The 23,215-nt window shown below is 38.7% G+C and overlaps 1 pseudogene; it reads left to right on the plus strand.

Annotated features, from left to right (window-relative positions):
• The first annotated feature begins 10,527 nt into the window (after window positions 1-10,527).
• On the plus strand, window positions 10,528-22,776 carry LOC129478373 (putative protein SEM1; annotated as a pseudogene).
• The last annotated feature ends 439 nt before the right edge of the window (window positions 22,777-23,215 follow it).

The raw sequence follows: 23,215 nt of genomic DNA on the forward strand, positions 1-23,215 counted from the left end.
TGTTCTTGAATTTTTATCAAATATTTGTACCACTTCTCAATACTTACAATTATATGTGCAAGTTCCTAATTCCCTTGTCATCCCTTCTATCTAATTGCAAATCCCCAAATGGGTAGGCTCTGTTTGACCTTGTGGAATTGTTGAAGATGCAGTTCTCAACAGCATCACTAGATGTTCTAAGTATATTAAATAAATTTAATAAGTGGGATCCATAACCTGATAATAGCATTTGTAATAACTTATAGGACTGGACCATCCTCTGACATTTAAATTTTGCAGTTTCCTTAGGTGACATTTTGAAGGTTTCTAAAAGTGAGTATAGAATATAATGATCATATAAAATTTGACATATATAATAACCAAGAAAAGGCTATAATATTTTAATTACATCACAGAAAAGATAGGTGTGTCTTATCATTTAAACAGTACTCCAAACATATTCTTACCAATTAATTTATTAGAATGTTAAAAGCCCATATCCAGACTTGGCTCAATCAATGAACACATCCAGAAGTAAGATTAATGTGTCCATATAAAATTTCCCCTGAAAAGAACCAGAGGTCTTTGGAGAAGTGGCTGATTCTGTGACAAGAAATATACAAGATGATCTGGGAACATCTTGTCCTATAGATTTCAAGTAAACTATCAAAAGACTTCTATGGTCATTTCAAAAGGACTCAGGAACCAAAATAAAAAGGCTCCAACTGACCAGAAATAGGATAAGTAACGCATCAATTCAGATAAAAACTGCAATGGATTAAAACTGATCAAATATGTTTAAATCCATGGTCACCTTTGGAGAATGCAAGCCAACTCATAATTTTGGAAATAGGTAAACAAACGGAAAGAATCAAATATTTATCTCAGCTTCCCTATATATTATATGCCAATGGGTAACTGCTATGGTCTCAATGTTTGTGTCCCCCTAGAATTCACAGGCTGAAATCCTAATTCCCAAGGTGATGGTATTAAGAGGAGAGGGTTTTGCAAGGTGGTTAGGTTAAGAAGCCTCTACCCTCAAGAGTTTGGATTAGTGCCCTTATAAGAGACCACAGAAAGACTCCTCTCCTTTTCTACCATGTGGACCCTCGCCAAACGTTGAATTTTCTGACACTCTCATCTTGGACTTCCCAGCCACCAGAAATGTGAGAAATCAATTTCTGTTGTTTATAATCCACCAAGTATATGGTATTTTGTTATAGCAGCCAAAACAGACTAAAGCAGCAACAAATTAGGAAATGCAAGAAAACAGCTCTTTGAATAAGTGTTATAGCTAATAAATAAAGAAGAGATGATAGAATTATAATAGTACTATTTTGCAACCTTTCATGAACTAATGGATTAACAATAGCTGCTAACATCTCACAAATAGAGATAACTCCTCATAAGGCCAGGCACAGTGGCTCATGGCTGTAGTCCCAACACTCTGGGAGGCTGAGGTGGGTGGATTATCTGAGGTCAGGAGTTCAAGATTAGCCTGGCCAACGTGGTGAAACCCTGTCTCTACTAAAAATAGAAAAAAATTAGCTGGGCGTGGTGGTGTGCATCTGTAATCCCAGCTACTTGGGAGGCTGAGGCAGAAGAATCTCTTCAACCTGGGAGGCAGAGGTTGCAGTGAGCTGAGATGGCACCACTGCACTCCAGCCTGGGGGACAGAGTGAGATTCTGTCTCAAAATAAATACATAAATAAATAAATAATAAATAAATAACTCCTGATAGAAATACAAACCACCACTTTGATGAAATAGCCTCAACAAACAAATCAAACTTAAATCCAAGAAAGCTCTAGATCCAGCTAATAATTTACAGGAAATACAGTCAGAAGAAAAGCATATGCAAGAAATATATTAAGCTACACCATGGAGATGCAACCAGCAAAACCCCAACTCAAGGAGATTCTATAGGAAAAACAACCTTGTATCTTCAACAAGTAAATTACAAGCAGAAAGAAAGGAGAGAGAATTCACAGATTAAAAGTGACTTCAGAAACATACCAAGAAATCATAACATGGAAACTTTACTTGAATTCTGATATAATCAAATGAACCATTAAAACGCTTTTATGACATTTATGAGATCATTGAAAATATGAACACTGTATGATGATATGAGGAATTGCTTGATATTTTTAGGTTTGAAAATGGTACTGTAGCTTTTCTTATAATTTGCATGATTTCTTATGTAAATAAGGTATTTATAAATGAATTAGTATATAGGTTTTGATTCAAGATAATAAGGAAAGGACATATGTTATACTTCAGTAACTAATTGATGAAATAATATGAGGAGAGGTATAGACGTAAATGAAATCAAATTGGCCATAACCTGGTAATTGTTGAATCAGTTCATGAGCACATAGGGATTTGTTATACTATTTTATATGTTTGAAATTTTCCATAATAAAAAGTTTTTGAAAAAACCTAACTGGGGAAAAATAAAGTGGGGAAGAGGAATTTAGACACCAAGCTTTGCTTAGGAGTCTCTGCTTGTAGTTTTTCTAAGACAAGAGTTGCACATTCTATAAGAAAAGGGGTCACTTTAGGAAAGGATATGATGTGAAAACCATAAAAATAAATTCCAGGAACTGTACTTGTTCAAACAACATACCTTTGATGTTTGGACCCCAGGGGGTGCTGACATGGACTTCAGAAAGTCTTCAAATTCCCTGAAGTTGTACTCAAGATATTCTCCATATGTGCATATTTCTAAGAAGAAAATGCAAAGCTTCATCAGACCCTTAAAGGGAACCCTTTCCTCCTGAACTTTTAAGAACTACTACCTGCAGCAGGGAAATGAAAACAGAAAGGATTTATACTCCTGGGTTCCATGGCCAACCCAATAGGAAGTGAGGAGCTGTGAGCACTGCAGGATCTCTGTGAACTGGATACTTGGGCAGTACCACAGTATCTGGGTTGTATCTGTGGTCAGTCATCCCTTACTCTTCTAGCTGAAGAAAAGGTCATGGTGAACCCTGACCCCAGGCACTTTACCAACAACTATTGTCAGAGCTCACACAGCTGTAACGGCAGCAATCCTCAGTTTAGGGAATTTTCAAGTCAGCACTTTCTGTTCAGAATATTTATTGGCCCTGGAATTTTCTAATGCTTCGTAAAGGCCCTGTCATTAAGGGTCCTTCTGATGCTGAAAATAAATGAGGCTAAGGTTTAGGAAACCCTGTGTTATTTCAGCACACCAGATATCTAAGAGAAGATGAAATAGAAACTTCCAGGGACATTGACTAGCTTCTCTCAATGATTTATTCGTCTCAGTGACTTATGCAATTCATGATATGCAGTCTCCGAGACAAAAACAAAAGTGGTGAGTTTTCCTAGACTAATCCTTTTTCTCCTACAAAAGGTAATCAGGGCTTTTTGCCTGCTGGGAAAAAAGTTGCAGTGGTGACTTGGGCAACCAGCAAGAAGAGGCTTTCAGAATAGCAAGCAGGTTTTTACTTTCAAGTCTGTGCTATTATATTCAAAAAGACAGAGTTCCAGAGCTCTCAGATGCCAAATGCTCATTGTTCATTAATAATAATAACTATAAAACAGAATAGCATATAGATTGATAGGTCCTTGGAGGTTATAATGGGGATCAAAGAGTTTAACAACTCACTAAATAGGCATGTTTTTAACAACTGAGCTGATCATAGCCATTTTGGAGAGCTTGCATATCTAAAGATAAGCTTATGCTTCTAGTAGAGAAATAATGACCAGTGTATTCTGTTGCTGACCATCCAGGGTTATTTTATTCAGCATTTGATCAATGCTTGGGTGTTAGAAGACCTTGCCAATCATTATTTAAGGGAATCAGCACTGCCGGGTCTTAGATTGGCCTGAAAAAGGGAGAGGCTCCTAGAGAAACTGAGAGATCCAAGCCATTTCTCAGACTGAAACAGAATTAATCACCTATTATAGAATGCCTCTTATGGTGAAGTTATATGACTGTCCACATGCATTTGGCCCCTACCTCAGAAGAAGATGGCCAGGGCCAAGCACAATGCCTTACATGTAGAAGGAACTCAAACATGTGTTGAATGAATTACTGCAGCGTATCAGTGAATTTGAGCATGAAATTGTTAGCTAGAGAAATTTTCTATTCTGGAATTTACTCTGTCTTCAGAAAATAAAGGAATGGAGAATGTATTATGCTATTTTGACATAACCCAAATAATAGTAGCTTGTGTTTTTGAACATTTACTGTAAATTGGGGAGTATTACAAACATTTTACATGTGTTAATTCTCACAAGTTTGTGAGATAGGTGTCATGATCCATTTTTACAAATAGAAAACTGAGGCACAGAGAATTAAATTTATATGCTGTATGTCTTATAACTGGTAAGTGGTACAGCCTGGAATCAAACCTAGTCTGACTGACTCCAGGATCTGCAGTCTTTACCAGTGTTCCAGACTGCCACTACCTATCCACAGCAAATGAACAAAGGCCTTGTTTAAAGATCTACATTACTCTGAGAGGATCTTACAAGGAAAATTTTCTGTGGGATAAAAATGCCATATACTACAGTGGTATAGAGCCTAGGCCCCAGAATCAGGATTTGATTTATGGCTCTACTAATGATCCTAAGCAGGTTAACCTCTCTAAGCTTACTTTAAACTGGAGATAATAGTACTTGCCTCAGAGAGCATTTCTGAAAATTAAATAAAATAGTCCACAGAGGATTGGATAAAAAAAATATGGCACAAGTACATCATGGACTACTATGCAGCCATTAAAAAGAATGAAATTTTGTCCTTTGCAGCAACATGAATGCAGTTGGAGGCCATTATCCTAAGTAAATTGACACAAGAACAGAAAACCAAATTCCACATGTTCTCACTTGTAAGTGGGAACTAAACATTGGGTACTCATGAATATAAAGATGGGTTATAACAATAGACACTTTGGACTACTAGAAGTGGGAGGGAGGGGGATGGTCAGGGTTGAAAAACTAACTATTGGGTACTACATTCAGTACCTGGGTGATGGGATTAATTGTACCCCAAACATCGGCATTATGCAAACCTGCACAAGTGCCACCTGAATCTAAAGTAAAAGTCGAAATTATTAAAAAATAATAATAATTCACATAAAGCACTTAGTATGTTTGGCACACATAATAATGAAAATACTAACATGTTTACTGAGCTATTATGTACTTACTAAACATCCAATAAATTTTAGTTAACATAGTTCAGTGTGCTCAATGACAGCTTGATGTCCACCACATTTGGATGGTTTTTAGTCTTTCCTAACATTAAGGCATGTATTTATCATCATTGAATTCAATAACTTCGTGGAGCAATCTTCATTAGCCTCAAGTTAATGATTAATCAAAAAAGATTGGGTTTTTTTTTGTGTGTGTGAAAGGTCTATATATTACTAAGATGCCCTAAATCAGAGAGTTGAAGAAGGCTAGCCAATTACATGTTGCTCAGATCCACTCCCTGCTAATTAGGAGTTAATATTACTAAAGGTCAGTGAGAAAACATTTTAAAACCTGCCTTGACCATTTATTTCCATATAGAGAAGTGGACTTAACATCAACTCTGGATGTCATCGTAACTTTCAGACCTACTGAGACTTCTGTGGCAAGGCAGGATGGAGAAAAGAGTAAACCAGGACTAGAGGGGACAGACTAGCTCTACCCACTAACTGAGAATCTTGGCCATTACTTAGACTGTGCACAGGGGTAACAGTGACCTTTGGTCTGATTCCAACTTGCCATGATATTCAAGAAGTCTGATCTCTGCCAAGAGCACCACAATAGTCTTTAGGCTACAGTAATATGTAAAGGTCAACTGATGGTAACATCTTGGTTCTTTGGGATTTCATTATAAGAGGCAGACTTTTTCACAAAAACCAATTGTAGCTAGGTATAAATCTGAGGCAAAAGGAGTAAGAACAAGATCCAGATTTTGAAGGAAAGATGTTAAGAGCTAGAAAGGTTTTCAGGACCACAGCCAAATGTAGTCCAGGTCTGGCAGGGAGCTGGAAGGAGTGAAATCCAGGAGCCAAGATGAAAATCTAACCTCCTCTCTGGGAACATGTGCTAGAGGATACGAGAAGAAGCTGCAGCAAAGATAATCATGAAGGGCTTTTTGAGAATTAAGTAGAAACTAAAGCAGTATAAGGAAGCATAGATAAGTTGGAATAGCAGTGGTGAAGACCTCAAATCCCTTCACGCACTAAAGCTGAGATCTCTAAATTGGAATCCATTTACGGAGTTCAGAGGTCCCCCTGGAATATGCACAAGATATTCTTAGGTGAACACATATGTGCAGTTTTCTGGGAGGAAAGTTCATAGCTTTCATCTGATTCTCAAAGTAGTTTGTCATCCAAAAAAATGTATGACGACTGGCCTGAGTGAAGTTCATATAGACTCGATTATTTGGTAGTTACATTCGTGAGACATATTTCCTTAACGTTTGAACTCATAAAAAAACACAGGTAGTAAGTAGTGAAATCACAGCATTTTCACAGGTTGCCGTTCTTCATATCCAAAGAGGACCCACTTGGTCCTGAGAGCCACCTGCCTTCGATGCGGCCACCAAAAGAGACTAAGGCCTGATCAGCAGGCCAGTGTCCCCTTTGCTGACACTGTATCCTCAAGACTGCCCTGGGTGTGTGGCTTCGCCTCTCTCTTTTTAGTCCAGGGTTGTTTATATCATGGAAACTAAAATTTATCTGTGGAAAGGGTTCTTAAACTCCTAATTGCAAAGGGGTGCCAGACTGACAAGGTTTCTCATGGTTCATGTAAAAATGAGAAGAGCAGGGAAAATTAAATGAATTTTCTTTCACAAAACTAAATCTATTCAATTTAAGTAACTATCCTTTATTCTGATAAGGACAAAAGATTATACCCCTACTAATTATTTGATGTTAAACAAAGTATGTGTTGATGGTGATATTTGATGGTGGTTTGTTCTTTGGTTTTTATTCTACTTGATCTATGTTGGTCTGCAATTTAAAACAGAACAAAAACAAAAACAAAAAACCTTTTTCTAGCCCATGAAACCCAAATTGTAGGAATTGGTTCCTGATATACTCAATAGAAATGCATCTAGCCTACAAGTGACTGCCACAATCCGATCAAATGTTTGTTTTTCCACTCTATGCCTAGTGACTACTCATGTGACTGATTTTCTGTGGTGGAGTTGGAACTAAAATAGGCACAACTGACTTGTTTGTTTATTTGTTAAGTAGATGCCTGGCTTAGACAATTAGGATAGCATCAGGACTTAGTAGTTCCATCTTTAACTTAGAATGTGCACAGCATCACATTTAGTAAATGCTCGTTGGAATAAAATTTACTCACTTTGTTCAAGACACATAAGGAACCCTCATGCAGTTCCCTCCTGCCCGCTGTGAGTCACATTCAGCCAACTGCCACCTGGCAGAGGGCTACTCACTTTCTGTGAGTGAAAAGTAGCTCTTATAAAGGGATGGAGTGTTACAGCAAGAATCTACTTATGAGAGTCTCAGTCTCAATTTTATTAATGACTTATTCTGTGACCTGAAATGGTCACTCAAATGGACTTTCTATCTTACTTGCAGGGAATGAAAAAGTGGCAAATTACTGTTGTTGCCTAATAGTCTTAGTATAAGGACATTAGGCTGAATTAGGTATGTAGGCATTATTCAGGAACAGAAATTTCTTGACATAACTATGGACTTCAAAAATTGTGAAGCTGAAATATTTTAATCTCAGGATAAACCCATTATTTAAGTTAAGGTACTTTTGAGAACAAATATGATTACTTCATTGATGTATTCACACCAGAGTATTAATACATTTTGCTTTTTGAAAAATCTATGTGCTTCATTCTTTATCAGTTGGATAGTGTCTATTATAGTTAAGGCTAGTCTATTAAATAATCTTTATATAAAATGACTTCATAGAAAACCTATTAAAATAAACGTCTTATACAGAAAAGTTATAATTGGACAGAAACTATTATTAAACTCATTTTCAAGAATGATTCTCTACAAGAAATACTTTGTATGACCTTTATGTAACCTTGTCAAGGTTACAGGGTTACTTGGACAAGTCAGGTAACATCTCCCTGCTCCTCGATGCTATAAATAAGAATAGAAGCTACCTCAAAGAATTAAATGTGGTAACACATGCATGTTAGCAGAGCAGGACACACAACAATCATTTGATAAACTTTAGCTAATATTATATTCTTCTTCTTATTGGCACACTTGAAGTATCAGTTGCAGAATACGTTAACAGCAAGAAAAAAGCTCTGAACAATCTTATATTGTATTGTTCTACCATTAAGTTGCAAGTTTCCCTCAATTCATCTCTATCGTATCTTCCTGAGAAAACAGCAGAATAGAAATAAGTTCAATCATTCTCCATCTCAAACCTTACAAGACTCTCAGAAAAACCTATCTGATCTCTAGCAAATCTATACCAACATGCACACATGCGTGTGTGTGCACACTTACACAGACACATGTGCACGTGCACACACACACACAAAATGACATGTCATTTTTAGTGAGATTCTCTATGAATTTCAATAAACATCTGTAGATAAGGTTCATTCTTTAGACTAAATTATATTTTATTGCAAACATTGCTATAAACAATAGGAATGTTGCTTAAAAGCATGAGCCTAGAAGGTGGGCCATGTGGTTTCAAGTTTCAGCTCTACAATGTACGATTATTTGTCTTTTCTAATCCTTGGCATCCTCATCTATAACACCTGCTTTATAGGAGAAAGGCTGTAGTTAAATGAGATGCTGCATGTAAAACACTCAGCACAGGGCCTGGCACCTTGTCACGTTTAAAATTCATTAAATTTTAGCTATTATTACTCTTCATTACAGATGTTCTATTTTTCATCTCTAAAAGTTCTATTTGGATCCTTTTTATATTTTCTATTTCTCTCTTCATCAGGCTTGTGTTTTCTCTAAAATTTTTAGCACATGGAGAACATAATAAGTGTTTGAAGTCCTCATCTGTTAGTTCCATCATCTGTTAGTTCCCTTATCTTTGTCATTTCCCAGTCTGGAAATACTTTGGTCATTAAACTGGTGCAATCGTAGGACTCACCTTGTTTGTTTCTCTTCTCTCAGGGATGAGAGTCCTGTGCTCCTTACTGTCCAATGTCTAAAAATTGCTGTTTTACATTTTTTGTCCAGTTTTCTAGTTGCTCAGGGTGGGAGGATAAATCCAGTCCACGTTACTCCGTCTTAGCCAGAAGTTGAAGTCTTTGGCTATTATTATATCTGAAAGCCAGTCTTAGTTATAAAGCAGTCCTCAGCTGTAAGACAGATTAAAATGAGTAACAAATGTGATACATTACAGACTGTACAGGTTTATGTCTGTGGTTATAGGATGTTATTAAATACATGTATCGATTTAAGCATGTACCATTTTATTTTTCTTTTTGTTTTTCACTTCTGAAAATATTTGGTTTTTGAATTCTTGACACTGGGCCAGTCTTTATGAAAAGCCACAAGTTAGGAAGCTTTTGTATAATTTAAAATCCTGCTTAAGGTATGATTAAGGCTTTTGTGAATGACTTGGTAAATTAAAATTTTCCCTAAAAGAAAAACATTTGATTTTTTTGTTTTTTTCTGAGCCATGCAATCTTCTGAATATTGAAAATTAGATTACTCTTGCATAAATACATTGCAACTGTAATTTAACAACCTAAGAAGTAAAGTATTAAGATCCTCCCAAGTGCAAGGTTTAATTTTTATTATGCAGAATCATACTAATATTAAGCATTATTACATTGTTCAACATTAGATGAATTTGTAGAAAGTGTGTGTATGACAGAGTGTGTGTGTGTGTGTGTGTACATCCTCCTGTGCATGTGTGTGTGTATAGGAGACCCAGGAAGAATATGCACACATGCCAGGGAGAATTAAGCTCAATTTCTTGCTTAAATAAATATTTCATACTTGTTAATAAGGTATTTAATCTTCAGGCTGAGAATTATAAATCCATGAAGGGAAATTGAGGAATTCAGACTTTAAAAAAATGCCCTTGAAATGAAATTTAATCACTGCATTTCGAGACATATAAAATATACTACAAAGTGTGAGATAGCTCTACAAAATTTTTATTACATAGAAATCGTTTAAATGAGAAACACCTCCTAGATTCACAAACTGTAGTATATATGTCAAATAAAAATTACTCTTAAATCTTACGTTTCCCCTTTGAGACATTTATTGTTCCTGGAGAAAGCAGTATTTTTTTTCTTATTCCTAAATCTGTCTTCTATTAAACTAGAGAGTTCTATAAATCAGTAATAACCTTTTAGATATCTACCTCTTCATAATTATGTCCTCCAAATCCAGGTAATTGTTTACATATTTTATACAGAAATAAATAGGAGAAAACATATGTTCCATTTGACGGGGGGGAGGTATAAAGATTTAGATTATTTTTCAGCATTTGTGAAGTTTGGCTTTACACTCTTTTATATTACATTTGAATAATTAATTTATTTCACACAGAGAAACAAACACATCAGATGATGCTATGCAGCTCTGAAGGAAGAACATGTATTGCCAGGTAGGAACTGATATGGATTGTATCAATATATGGCTTTCGTTAAATATAATCCTCTACATGAGTTAGTATACCTTGAGTGTACTATGACTATGATTTTAACTATCTAACAAGTTAAAATGAACGTTTGGTTTTAGTCAAATCGAGCTCTGGGTATTGTGATGCTTTTGCTGTATTTCTCAACAGGAAGTGGGTAAACTTCCAAACAAGAATGATCTCAGATTAAGAAACAACACCAGCATCTCGAAGGCTGTCTGTTTGTACAATGAAATGACAGCAAACAGAGAGGCCTGCGGCTGTTTTCCTAGATGCCTACTCTGGGTGCCAGCCATCTGTGTTCATTTAGGTGGTGTATGTGTGTGTAGGTAGGTGAAGGGAGGGGGAGAGGCAGATCTCAGGTTGCAGGTCTGAGTGTGGTCTCTGATACAGAATGAAATCTCTGCCTGGTGCCTCTCAAACAAGACCCTCATCTGCTGGTCTCTCCAGAGAAGTAATTTCACCAATACCAGCTGCAAGGGGTATGTTTTGTGTTTTCTTTATTCAAAGTGAAAGATGTTAAACAGAAATTTTCAGAAGCACTTTTGTTTGGAAGAGGGGAAAGGAAGATCGAGGAAACTGGAAAACATCCATGAAATTAGCCCTAAATCATGGCCAATACTGATCATTTCCTGACAAGCTGTCTGTCAACCAAGCCACAACAATAGTTTATTCAAGGCCCTCTGGTGCTGACAGTGATAGAGTATTGTTAATTAAATGTTGGTACAATGGTGGATATTTTTAAATTTTAACTTTCATAACTGCAGTAGTGGCTAGAACAGCACTTTACTATCAGGAGTCCTCAAAATACATTGCTAATGCCTCTCTTACAGATTGCATTAACAGGAATTAGAAGAATATCAGTTTAAAGTAAAGGCCCTGAGAGCTTATTTGACTCACCTAAGAGCAGTGAAAGAGAAGAGAACAGAAAGCAGACATGCCTTCAGTCATGTTAGCTCTAAATTTGGTATTTATTTGTGAAAAAGCCTATCTAAATACAATGTCTATAAATAGGAGATGGAAATGAGCTAATTTGGCTGCATGATTTTATTTATTCATTATCCATAACCAAAAAATTCTGGTTGTCTTTAGTTAATGTTATATTTCACAATATTTCTATGGCCTGAAATATCATTGGAATATTCTTCCAATGCTATTCTCCCACCCTCTCTCTTTCTCTCTTGCTCTCTCTTCACCCCCTTCTCTCTCATTATCTCTCTGAGTTTTTGTAGCTCTCACTTATCTGACCTTCTGTGACATATTCATAAAATTTCACAATATTTCTGTGGCCTGAAATATCATTAAAATATTCTTCCAATGCTATTCTCCCACCCTCTCTCTTTCCCTTTTGCTCTCTCTCCACCCCCTTCTCTCTCATTATCTCTCTGAGTTTTTGTAGCTCTCACTTATCTGACCTTCTGTGACATATTCTGTTCTTAAACTTGAATTGGTCAATGTTGTGATCCTAACACCCATGTCCTAATGTAAGAGGAGGGCATGCCAGATTCTGGGGTTAACTTTCTGGATGTCATGTCTGCTTACAGAAAAATGATTTGTATTCCCAACTTAGTGTCAAATTATGCATTTATGAAATTACTATAAGGTGTGAAACTGTCCCTCCTAAGCCCTTCTCAAGTAAAAAAAAAATCTTTTTATTAACGGGACCAAAAAGCTACTTTGAGAAAAGCTCCCAAACTTTACAGTAGTAAGAACATTTCAAATTTCTTAGAATGCTGTGTTTCTAGGATTTGATGTAATCAAAATGCTTAGGAGAAGAGCAGGAACACTTATTAAGTATTTCACATATTTTGAGAATTATTTAAAATGAGAAACAGACTCACCTGGGTAGCATTTTGCCTTGAAAATTCACTGGCCCGAGTTTGTACACCGCAATGCAAAAGATGCATAAGGAACTACTTAAGCTGAACTCTTTCTATTCTGTTATTTGACAACCACTATGAGAGATTTCCTCCTGGGTGTAAAGCAGTTTCTTCCTAAGGGCTCTGATAACTCTGTCTCCACCTTTTGCAATTTGTGTCTTCCTGTTACTCTGTCTTATTTCATGACCCAGCAAGCACATATCTATCCAGAATCTTAGGATTCCCATAAAAAGTACAGGACAAAAATCCTATACTCAAGAAGTTCAGCATGTGGTTAGGGGGGAGCAAAACTAATAAATGTAGGAAATAAATGGAGAATCTATATGTTTTGAAGAGCAATAGGAAATGGTTTTGTGAGATTAGGTGAGTAGAAAGCAATGGCATAGATTGGGGAAATAACTTGGCTTATAAGACTAATATTAAAGAGAGCCCTTGGAGTAGAGAAGAAGGCAAGGAAGATGTGTAAAATAGTGTTGCACAGATGAGAGGGAATCAATTAATTTACTACTTGAACTTAATGCCACTGTAGATTCTTGAGTGGGGAGTGACATGATGAAGGAAGTGTTTAGGAAAACCACTCCCACAATGATATTGGAGGTTTGGTAGGAAATGGTCTGGAAGCATGGAGCTGTATCAAGCAGCTGTTGGAGTGATCCACAGTGATCGGACCTGGGCTGAGGTTATGGCAGAGTTAATGAAAATAACCCAATCTTGAGGATACCTTGAAGAAATAAACAATGGTATATGACAGACTATAGGAGAAGGGCACTAGTAAATTGTCCAAGGTGGCATCATGATCTCAAGCTTGGAAAGCTGGAAGAACACTGGTATCACCCAGAGAAATGAGAAAGTTGGTAACTTGGATAGGAAATGCATTTTCAAAAAAATGTAAAATGTATTTGAGAGTATGGTAGCTTCAATTAACATTTTTATATATATTTTAAAAACATTCTAGGCCAGGCATCGTGGCTCACGCCTGTAATCCCAGGCCAAGGTGGGCAGATCACTTGAAGTCAGGAGTTCGAGACCAGCGGGGCCAACATGGTGAAACCCTGTCTCTACTAAAAATACAAAAATTAGTTGGGTATGTGGCTATAATCCCAACTACTTGGGAGGCTAAGGCATGCCAATCACTTGAACCCAGGAGGCGGAGGTTGCAGTGAGCCGAGATTGCGTTACTGCACTCCACACTCCAGCCTGGGTGGCAGAGTGAGACTCCATCTCAAAACAAATAAAACATTCTAATGCTCTAGCATTCCTACTTTTGAATATACACCACAAATAATTGAAAGTAGGGATTTGAACAGATATTTGTACATCCATGTTCACAGAGCAGCATGATTCACAATAGCCAAAAGATGGAAACAACCAAAATGTCCATTGAAGGATGAAGGAATGAACAAAATGGGGTGTACACACACACACACGTGCAAATATTATTCACCCTTAAAATGGAATGCGCCAGGCATAGTAGCTCACACCTATAATCCTAGTACTTTGGGAAGCCAAGGCTGGTGGATCGCTTGAGCCCAGGAGTTCAAGACCAGCCTGGCCAACATGGCGAAACCTTGTCTCTACAAAAAAAAAAATTACAAAAAATTAGCTGGGCATGGTGGCGCACACCTGTAGTCCCAGCCACTCAGAAGGCTGAGACAGGATGATCACTTGGGCCTGGGAGGCCAAGGCTCCAGTGAGCTATGAACACACCACTGCACTCCAGCCTGGGCAACAGAGTGAGACCCTGTCTCAAAATAAAAGAAAGGAATGAAGCCCTGATACATGCTAAAACATGGATGAAGCTTGAGGGAATTATACCAAGTAAAATAAGCCAGATACAAAAGGACAAATATTGTATGATTCCACTTATATGTGGTACCTGTAATAGTCAAATGCCTAGAGACAGGAAGTAGATGGAGTTTATCAGGGATTGCAGGGAGAGGGGAATGGAAAGTTATTGTTTAATGGGTACAGAGTTCAGTTTGGAAAGATGAAAGCATTCTAGAGAAGATGGTGGTGACAGTTGCAGAACAATGTGAAAGTATTTAATGCCACTGAAATGTATACTCAACAATGGCTAAAATGGTTAAGTTTATATTATGTATATTTCCAAATAGAAAAATGAATGTCATAAACAAAGACTGTGTAAACACTGAGGTCAAACCAAGTAAATGCTTCCAAGAAACAAGTGGAATCTGTACACCTGAATTCAAACATAGGACCTGCCACTCACTAGCTGTGTGCCTCTTTTTCTTGTCTGTAAAAAGGTGCAATGATGAGAACTAAAAGAAATAACATGTAGCACTCTTTTTGTACTTGGTAGGTGCTCCACAAATATTAGTTTTCTTTACAGTTAAAAAAAATTACTCTTCAATTTGAACTTTTTCCCTGGACAGAATTAGACTTCAGATATATCCCTGTGTATCTTGCATGCCAGAGAATAACTTCAAAGAAGAGGTACAGCAGCTGTCAGAGAGCAAAGACATGCCTCGCTCATGCAGGAAGGGCACCCCTTTCCTTATGCAAAGTCTAAAAATCAGGAAAACGCAGCAGTAAATATGAGGCTGCCTTTGACTGACAGCTTCCCTTCCTGCCTGTGCCTCTAGCCCAAATCCCAGAAACATCTGTCACATACACTTGACTGTGTTTGATTTTTATCTTAAAGAATCTTTACGACTAAATAAACTAATAAGATGTGAGAAAACTTCCAAGTTCTCAGAAAGCTGACAGTTTGCTCACAAATGCCCAGATGATTTCAGTCCTCTCAGTTCATTGATAGAGAAGGAGGTTCAAGGGAGAAGTAAGACATGTTGAAAAGCTACCACTGCCTCTGGTTAAGAAAGAAAACTGGAAATTATCATAACTATTAGCGTGTGGTTAGAAAGAATTTTTAAAATATCATAAATGTTATAAAAACACTTAGATATTTTCATAACTTCTAAACATTATCATGTTCCTGGTTAATATAAGAAGAATTTTTTTTATTAAAAAGGAGTCAAAGCCAGAATTCACTGATGAGAAAATACTTCTAACAATCTAAATAAGTAACCAAACCTCTCTCTTTAAAAGAAAAAAAGAGATACCTCTGTAAAGCAGATGCAGCAATGCAAAGCGAGATACATGAATGTAGACGTTCATTACATTTGTATAGCCCACATCAGTGTTCTTAAAAACTGCAAGTAATCTCAGAGATCCTGCGTGCTGGAGCTGAGACCAGAATCCAGGGCTCCTAATCCTGAGTTTAGTTTTATGTCCCACTGTATCCACTACCATTGCAGGGGGTCACAGAGTGGTCTTCAAAGAACCCCCCACAAACCACCCCCATATCCGATATTGGCATAACGGATCCAAAATAAAGCCATTTGGACAATTTTGATTGTGATCCTGAGATGCCACCTCATCCAAAATAAGCCTCACTCGCTCTGATTTCCAACTGACTGACAATCCACATCACACCTTCCAATGTGACCACATTTGGCTTGGGCTTGTGGCTTGCATGTTAGTCCACCCCCATACCGACCCCATGAATAATCACCTCTCCAACTGAAGTTCAGACAACAGGCATCCTGCCTCCTGCTTTATATTGCAGGCATTTTAAAGAGACACCCCTGTGGTCTTAATTCCTGGAAAACAATCATTTACACTGTACAAAACTTAAAACTCTAGGGAGGCAGTTAAGTAATTTAGCATTTTTGTTTCATGTGAAAATATTATTTCTAGTTCATAATGGGAAGTTCAAAAACATTGTTTCTTACCATTAAAAGCTCTCAAAAGTGTGTAATCTGGGCTCTTTATAGGTATGTTCCCTATAAAATGCCCTGAGGAACAGAATACAGGTCTTTCTACAAAGAAATACCTTCAATATCTTTTGTTGTTTGAGGAAAGGTCTTTAATTTAGAGTTGAATAGTCATACAGATAAACGCTTTAAAGTCCTTGAAATCTGCAGTTAGTTTAACAAGCTTTTAAGACAAATGAGGAGTGTTTTTCATCTGCTACGTTGTGATGACTGTGAATTGGAAGTAGACGGTATACAGGCTCATCCATTCAAGAAATTTTTTTTCATCCCATTCTGTTCCAGACTCTCCAAGGCAGTTGGACACACATGAATCTGGCCCTCAGGGATCGTACAGTCAAGTCAGGGTTCTGTACAGGATTGAATAGTGTCTCCTCACAATGCCCCTGCACAATTCATGTCCACCAAGAACCTCAGAATATGACTTTACTCAGAAATAGGGTCTTTGCAGATATAATTAAGGCGTAAATTAAGAAAAGGTCATACTGGATTAGGGTAAGACTTAAATCTAGTCATTGTCATCCATATGAAAAGAGGAGAGGGCGCACAGACATAGATACACACAGGCCGTGTGCATGTGAAGGTGGAGACAGAGACTGGAGTGATACAGTTACAAACCAAGGAAGGCCAAACACTGCTGGCCACAGCTGGAGCTACAAGCAGCTCCCCCCCAGGAGCCTTTGAGGGATGGTGGCCTGCCAACACTTTGACTTGGTACTTCCAGCCTCCAGAACTGTGAGAGAAGAGTTTGCTGTTGTTTTAAGCCACTCAGTTTGAGGTAATTTGGTACAGCAGCCCTAGAAAACTAATACAGGCTCCATCTTCAAACAGTCTGATTTAATTGGCCTGGGGTAAACTTGGGCATCAGTATTTTCATGAAAGCTCCCTAGGTGATTCTAATGTTTTAGACCCATCACTCTAGATTGGTGGCTGTCAAGGTCTTCATTAGCATCAGCATCAACTGGGAACTTACTACAAATGAAAATTGTCTGGCCCTACACAGGCTTCCCAAATTAAAAATTCTAGGGGTAGGGCCCAGCAATTTGTAGCTTAACGAGCACTCCAGGCCATTCTGATGCCATTAATGTTTGAGAACCATTGTTCTGGTTGATAGGGGATCCAGGGAGCAATGGAAAATAATCAGTGAGCAGGAATGGAGCAAAGCAATAGGCAGGCATATTTTAGAAAGTAAGGGAGGAGTGTTCATATGTTCTTCTGGCGGCACTGTGACAGTACCTCTGAAAATGTCAACATCATGCTTGGTGTTGCTTAGAGGTATGTGTCCAATCGATCATCTGCCAAGTGTGATTTTTGAAGACATACTGTTTTCAAATGTGCAGGCGGCCCTGACAATTTTGTTACTATTCAGGTCTATAGCCACCCAGACTCAATACATCAAGATTGTGTCTGGACGCACATCCCAGGAGGCAGAGAAGGAGGGCAATCTGAACACCTGAGATGAAAAACTTCATTGAGGCCAACTTCTTTTCACTTCAATTATTAGAAAACTGGCTCCCTTTGCCACTTCCTTCACCCACAGCCCAAAGAACAAAACAGGCCAATACATTTCATTTTGGCATGGAATTATGCTCTTTGCCAGAATCAAGCTATGTGAGGCTACAGTAACCACTAAGGATGGGGTAACTGGAAATTGTCCTCCTTGATGAAAAGCGTTGGTAAAATCCACATGGCTGGCAGTTGATAGAAAAGAAAATATTAGATGTTATTTTTTTCAGAGATGAATGGTTTCAGAATCCAATTTAAATATTTTTATTTGTTTGCTTGATTTTCATCCTTCTGACCTCAAGCCGAAATTCTTCCCTGGCAGCATTGACAACATTCTTTCTCAAGTTACTTGCATTGTAGTCACATATTCAGCTCAACTTTCTCTTATGCCTTTATGGCCCTACTATTGCATTGTCAACTTAAGGTACCATTTCCACAAGCATTAAGGTAAAAAGTACTAATTTTTCTTATAACTCTTTCTCTTACTCGATCTAGATGTAGAAACTACCTTGACAGAAAGAATTAACTTCTCATTTCTAAACAGTACAAGAGAAATTATTAAGTAGACCAAGTTTGTCTTTGAAGTCCCTTTCCCTTTCTTTTTGAGGTACTCATCCCACGCACCCAGTGCCCACAAGCAGACCCATGATTTCTCAGGACTCCCATCTAATGGGAGCAGTCCCCCATTTTTCAGATTTTTCTTCTTCCCTCATGCCTCATAGTACATTGATCTTGTGGATTAAGAAGACCATGCTCTCCCTTGCTTAACAATAGGGATGATGGGTTGAAGATTGCTATTTGTTAATTAGCTGAGGTTACCCTTACTAAAGTAATATTTTAACCCACATGAAGTACAGATATCTTCTTACAAGAAGAAATGTGAATGATAAGAACAGCAAGCTCTTGCAGACATAGCTTGGGGACATCTGCCTTGGAGTCCTTACAGAGTTGCCCCAACTGGTTCGTAGCTCATTGATGTCAAAATCAGCTAGTGTGTTTGTTAAATGAAATGTAGACTATTGCATTCCACCCTAGACCTTCTGAATCAGAGTCTCAGTGGTTGGCACTTGGGACTCTGAATGTTAACAACTCTCCTGATTATTTTTTGGTACACTGGAGATTGAGACTCTCTGGTGTCATGGAAAGATCCCCAGATTCAGAGTTGTTAGGCCTCATTTTTAATCTCATCTTCACCATGTACCATGTAGTCCTGGGCAAGTTGTGCCTCTAGTTTTGGGATTTAGTTCCTTTACTGTCAAATGCAGGCAAGAATACTTGCCATGTCCACCTTAGAGAATAGTCATAAGGCTCAAATGAGTTAAAGCCTCCAAACTGCCCTTTGTATTACAGGGTTGGCACTAGAGTGAGGTGAGTCGGCCACTCACCTTAGGGCACAAAATTAAAGGGGGTCCCAAAAAACCCATAATCAAGATAAATAATATTTTAATGCAATATTTTCAAATAAAAATTACTGCATAAAAGTCCATAATGATCAAAACATCAACACTTGCGATATTTTGGGTTAGTGTTACTAGTTTTTTTCCTTTGGCCTCAGACTCATAGGATAGCATGGCATTGTTACTAATATTTATTTTAAAATTTGATGTTGTGCTTACTGTAGATATTTTGCATTAACTTTGATTTTTAAAAAGTGCTTCCATCCAAATATTATTTTCTTGATTAACTGATTACTGTGTGATACCCCCTTAAAATTTGCACCTCAGGTTAGTAACTCACTGGTCTCTCCCTAGTCCCAGCCCTATAATCTAGAATAGGTTGTGCAGATGCATGTTGTCATTTTTACCAGGCTTGGACTCTCCCAGCGCCAACGTTTCCTCAAATAGTTGCATGCACACGTCAAAAAGCCCTGCTGGCATCCTAGCTAAATCCTGCCTGTTGAATGGTGGGAATGTGGTCCTAAGAACATAAGGCAGGCACAGGCATGCGCACAGTGCTTTTCAGGGGCCTTCCTTTCCCAGGGGCACAGAAGAAGAACTCTTCATTGGGATATTTGGTGTGAGAACCAGTGTAACTAGCGTAACTGGAAAATTTGCATTTGTTTAAGGAAGAACTCCTCCTGCAACCACATACCCATCCCAGAAAAGTTGGGATTTGCAAGTTGCCTCATGTGCAGCTTTTTATTTCAAAGGCTAGTATTATATACCAAGGTTACCAAGTCCCTTGTGCTGGAGGCAAGAATAAGTGACACCCAGGCTGGGTAGCTGGTAACCAGGGAGTGGAATGATTAAAAAGAGGCCTGAGGGTCGGGGAGAGGGGTGATCTGCTGAGCAGAAAGAAGCTCCTGCTCTTAAACTGCTTTTGGTTTCCCCACCTCACTCAAGGAGGCTGCTTAAAATCCAGTAATGAGAAGACACAGGGCCAGGTGGAATAGGTGCCCGCCTCCTCACCTCCTGCCAGCCTGAAAGGTCTAGGATAACACCTTCAACTTCTCTTATAGGACCCCAACATTTGTGCTGTGTTTGCTGTACAAGGAGGGAAAGTGGGAAGAAAGCATGGCATAAAAAGGGGGAGACCCGGCATGAGAAACCGAGCTCAGCGGGACAGAGGACCCTGGATCCATGAGAGTAAGCATCCGGCCTTCACAAAGCAACAGATAAACTTGGAGATGCCCAACTCCAGAGCTACAACAGAGTGAGCCTGGGTCTGCAGGTAAGCAGATGACAGCCACAGGAGGAAAAAAAAAAAAAAAAAAGGTAGAAAAAAATTAACTCTGTAAGTCTTTGACACCAGATACTAAAACTAAACACCAGCAACATTGTGACATTCTCAACCGTAATCTTTACACGTGATATTCTCCTTTCTTCCAATTCTTCCCTGGTCTATACATAATGATTTTTAGAATAAAGTGTTATACAGCTTATCACATATCAGAAAAACCTTGGTGGCTGTGGTAAGCTAAACAATGTCCCCCTCACCCCCCACAAAAAGTCCACATTATAATCCCTGTACACTGTGAACATGTTGGCTTACAGAGTGAAAGAGATTTTGCAGATGTGATTAAGAATGTAGAGATGGGAGGCCAGGCTTGGTGGCTCATGCCTGTAATCCCAGCACTTTGTGAGGCCAAGGCGGACAGATCACAAGTTCAGGAGTTCAAGACCAACCTGGCCAACATAGTGAAACCCCGTCTCTATTAAGAATACAGAAAATACAGGGCATGGTGGCATGCGCCTGTAGTCCCAGCTACTCAGGAGGCTGAGGTAGGATAATCACTTGAACCCAGGAGGCAAAGGTTGCAGTGAGTCGAGATCACGCCACTCTACTCCAGCCTGGGCAATAGAGTGAGACTCCACCTCAAAAAAAAAAAAAAAAAAAAAAAGAATGTAGAGATGGGAAGATTAGCTCGGTTTATATAGGTGGGCCCAAAGCAATCACAAGGGCCCTTATAAATGGAGGCAGGAGGCTCAGAGTGAGTAGGAGGAGTTGAGAAGATCAAAGCAAGAGGCTGGAGGGATTGAGGGAGGGGCTTCTAGGTGCTGAAAAAGTCAAGGAATCCCCTGAAGCCTTGAGACGGAATGCAGTCCTGCTAACACCCTTGTTTTAGGCTTCTGACCTCCAGAACTGTAAGAGAATCAATGTGCCTTGTTTTAAGCCACTAAATTTATGGAGATTTGTTACAGTAGCAATAGGAAACCAATATAGTTGGTAATGGGTTAACACTGGTCATTCTGACTTTTAAAAAATTTTGCCTAGACTTAATAAGCAATGACCTTGTCTTGCAAGTGATTTGGTGGCAAATGTTCAAAGCTGGCAAAACATTTACTTGCTGTGTATTTGGAGGACCTCAAAGTTTGTTTGAGCTGAACATGGTATAGTGCACAGGCCTGACACTTTGGCAGTACCCATGTCAGTGCTATATACTACGAGGCACTTAATAAATGCTTTTTGTCAGTCTCAACAGGAATAACAGCTGACTGTAGGATATGGTGTTCCCATTTCCACTAGGGTAAGACAATTTAGAAAGCTGGATTCCAGAGACTTGAATCATGAAATCTAATATTTACAGCTCCACCTCAAGAAAAAAGAAGTGGGCAAGGTAATGGAACAAATATATAAATGGATATAAATGGGTAACTTTTCTGTATGGTGAGAGGATTTTTAAGGCACCCAGTGATGCCAGTGAAATTGAGTCATTTGGAAGAGTTAGGATTTGGGAGGCACTTTTTGGTAAGTGAGTGGAATAACTTCTTGTCAATTCCATGCTGGCTTCTGTGTCTACTTGTGGCCGTGCCTTTTCTGTTCATAATGGTTATGGCACTGATGTGTTTATACTTTCCAGTGGAGTCTGAATCAACAAGGTTTATACACACACAGATAATTCAAATCCATAAAGCCATGCCTGTGATTCTCTTCAGGTATTTATTGACTTAGAGTGAGACACATGTAGCCACACTTAGCATTTTACCTTATGGTTTCTGGCTCTCTTCCCTGGTTCACATGAAGAGCTGCTCATTCATCTTCACAGTTAAGAGAGATGCCATAGTTTGATGTGCCTTTGAAAAAGAACTTCACTCTATAGAGAGTTAAAGTCATTGTGGTGAAGATGAAGTTGAAAACAGGCATATGATTTTCAGATTCCTTTCTGAGCAGCGACCACAGGCAGGAAGGAGAATGTACTCAGTGGCTACATGAGTACACTCTGTAGGGCATAACCTCTGGACCTATTCTGCCAGCGATTGCATCCCACATTGCCACTTACTAGCTATCTTTTTTTGGGGAACTTACTTAACATTGGTACCTCAGTTTTCTCATCTCTAAAATGGGGATGATTGGATCTATCCTATAGGGGTGTTGTGAAGACTGAATAAGTTAATATGCATGAAGTGTAATCAAATGATCCTGGCCCACAGCATTTATCATTCTTCTTCATAGGTCTCTGACTCTTCCTACTGCTCCACTGAGCCCCCCACCATCCTTGGTGCCAGCACTGTGAAGATTGTTCTTGCTTGCCTGTCTGCCATTCGGGTGACCTCTACAATCTGGCCCCAGCAGAAAGAACTTGCTAGCCGCATGTCAGTAGCAGAGATGGAAGTCTGGTCACATGGTGCCCACATCTATTGAAGTAAACATGCTGATACCAGAGATCCCTGGCTCTCTGTCTTCAAGGTACATGGTAGAACTATACTTCCTAGCTTTCTGTGTGGCTGGGTGGGTCACATGACAAGTTCAGACAGATGAATTATGATTAGAAGCATTTAATTGTTAATACATGTTCTAGTGCTCTTTCCTTCTGCCGTCACAACTGACAATGTTTCAGACAGTGACTTCTCCATCAGGCTGGCTCCAGAGTGAAAATAGAGCCCAGTAGAGTCCGTAGCTGATACAATATGGACATGTAGGGTGAGTGAGAAAATGCTTTTGTTGGGTTAAGCATCTGAGGTTGATGGTTTGTTGCTACTGCAGCACATCCTTACCTATCCTAACAAATATGATTATCATTGACTA

Source organism: Symphalangus syndactylus, chromosome 3, assembly GCF_028878055.3.
Source record: "Symphalangus syndactylus isolate Jambi chromosome 3, NHGRI_mSymSyn1-v2.1_pri, whole genome shotgun sequence".
Taxonomy (NCBI): domain Eukaryota; kingdom Metazoa; phylum Chordata; class Mammalia; order Primates; family Hylobatidae; genus Symphalangus; species Symphalangus syndactylus.